Source organism: Micromys minutus, assembly GCF_963924665.1.
Source record: "Micromys minutus genome assembly, chromosome: X".
In the NCBI taxonomy this organism is placed as follows: domain Eukaryota; kingdom Metazoa; phylum Chordata; class Mammalia; order Rodentia; family Muridae; genus Micromys; species Micromys minutus.
Window position 1 is genome coordinate 115694250 of NC_137970.1, and position 2718 is coordinate 115696967.

The window sequence follows — 2718 nt, forward strand, 5'->3', positions numbered from 1 at the left end:
CTGGATATCTCTTATGTCATCTTTGTCACTGATATTTTCTGTATTCACTATACTCTAATGGAAATAGACTTATTGAGGGGGGTTGTCACTAATACAACCATACACTGCCTGCTCTGGTACATGGACACGCTCACTTCTGTCCTTAAGGCTCTCTTCGGTGTCTACAGAACCCCTTTTCCTTTCTTTGCAGCAATCCGACTGCCAGAAATTCACCATGTCTATTCTCAGGATCCATGCCAGAGAAATTTTTGATACCCGTGCGGATCCCACTGTTGAGGTGGATTTCTATACAGCAAAAGGTGTCTTTTGAGTTGCAGTGCCCAGCAGTGCGTCCACTGGCATCTATGAAGCCCTAGAACTCCAAGACAAAGATAAGAACTGCTTCATGACCCAGCTATTCCACTTCTGGGTATATACCCCAGAGAAGTTCCAACATACAACAAAGATACATGCACCACAACGTTCATAGCAGCTTTATTTATAATAGCCAGAAGCTGGAAAGAACCCAGATGTCCTTCAGTAGATGAATGGATACAAAAATCGCGGTACATTTACACAATGGAGTACTACTACTCAGCTATCAGAAACAATGACTTAACCAAATTCTTAGGAAAATGGATGCATCTAGAGAATATCATCCTGAGTGAGATAACCCAGTCACAAAAGAACAGACATAATATGCAGTCACTGATAATTGGATACTAACCGCAGAAAGCTCTGAACACCCCAGAAACAACTTACAGACTATATGAAGTTCAAGAAAAACAAATGCCAAAAAAAAAGAAAAAGAAAAACCATTATGTTTAATCTTTACACACCAAGAAAACTTTGACTATTTTCACGTTACATCCTGTTTTACATGTAGTTTATGGTCATTGTAACTAGTAAGATTTTAAGGCATACTATCAAACCTTAAAAAAAATCAAGTACTGACAAAAATGTTTTCATATACTGTTATGCAAAAAATTATTTTAAAATCTGTACATTTATTTTTTAAAAAAAATAAAGTTGTTTAAAAAAAGACCCGCTTCGTGGGGAAGGGTGTCTCGAAGGCTGTTGGCACATCAATAACACTATTGTACCTGCTCTGGTTAGCAAGGAAGTGAATGTTGTAGAGCAAGAGAAGATTGATCAGCTGACAACCAAGATGGACAACACTGGGAATAAATCTAAATTTGGTGCAAATGCCATCCTGGGAGCGTCTCTGTCTGTCTACAAAGCTGGTGCTGTGGAAAAGGTGGTGCCCCTTTACCGTCGTCACATTGCTGACTTGACTGGCAACCCCGAAGTCATCCTGCTGATTTCTGCTTTCAATGTGATCAACCGCGGTTCTCCTGCTGGCAACAAACTGGCCAAGCAGGAGTTCATGATCCTGCATGTGGGTGCCATGTGCGTTGAAACAGAGGTTTACCACAACCTGAAGAACATCATCAAGGAGGAGTATGGGAAAGACGCCACCAATGTGGGTGATGACGGTGGATTTGAACCTAACATCCTGGAGAACAAAGAAGAACTGGAGCTGCTCAAGGCTGCAGTTGCAAAGGCCGGCTACACCGCCCAGGTTGTCATTGGCATGGATGTAGCTGCCTCTGAGTTCTACAGGGCTGACAAGTGTGACCTAGACTTCGAGTCTCCAGATGACCCCAAACGGTACATCACACCTGACCAGCTGGCTGACCTGCACAAGTCCTTCATCCAGAACTACCCAGTGGTGTCCATTGAAGACCCCTTGGACCAGGATGACTGGGACGCTTGGCAGAAATTCACAGCTAGTACGGGCATCCAGGTGGTGGAAGATGACCTCACAGTGACCAACCCTAAGCAGATTGCCAAGGCTGAGGGCGAGAAGTCCTGCAACTACCTCCTGCTCAAAGTGAACCAAATCAGCTCTGTGACTGAGTCTCTGCTGGCATGTAAGCTGGCTCTGTCCAATGGCTGAGGTGCCATGGTGTCCCATTGATCTAGGGAGATTGAGGACACTTACATGGCTGACCTGGTTGGGGCTCTGTACTGGGCAGATCAAGACCGGAGCCCCTTGCTGATCTGAGCTCTTGGCCAAGTACAATCAGATCCTTAGAATGGAGGACAAGCTGGACAGTAAAGCCAAGTTTGCTGACAGGTCCTTCAGGAACACACTGGCCAGGTAAAGCATGGACTAGAGATCCCTGCAACCACCAGCTCTGTCCCTGAAGTCATCCAGGCAGCTCCAGGCCAGCCCAGTGCCTGCCCCTCCCATGTCACCGCCCCTTTAGCAGTCCATGCCTGAGCACTTGGAGCCCTGCTGGAGCCCAGCTTTGTAATCACGTGATCAGTCTGAATCATTGTTTCTGTCACCTGTCTTCCCTGCTAGTGCATGGAGGCATCAGGACTCCAAGTGTAATCTCTAGGGTGCCCACCGTCAAGACTCCCCCAGTGGTTTGCATGCAAAAATAAAAGCTGCAAACATACACCAAGAATGATGTTATTCCTGGGGCTTTTAATTTGCTCTTTTTTAAATCCTAGCATGCAGTTCCCGTATTCCCATCTTAATTTAGCTATTTCCTCCCTTAAGAACATAGATAAGCCACTTTGTCCTCATGGTCAAGAAACCATAAGGCCACCACTATTGTCTCTTAATACAGAGTCAGTTGCCTAAATATAATTTCCATAAGAGCAAGGACCATTGTGTGTATTCCTTAGGACACTCAGAGCTCAATAAGGACATGCTGTCTGGATGAT

The 2718-nt window shown here is 45.1% G+C and overlaps 1 pseudogene across 1 annotated transcript; it reads left to right on the forward strand.

The window, feature by feature from the left end:
* The first annotated feature begins 214 nt into the window (after nt 1-214).
* On the forward strand, nt 215-2147 carry LOC308415223 (alpha-enolase-like; annotated as a pseudogene). The gene is made up of 2 exons: nt 215-376; nt 1023-2147. The product of its transcript is annotated as an alpha-enolase-like (transcript).
* Nucleotides 2148-2718: the final 571 nt, after the last annotated feature.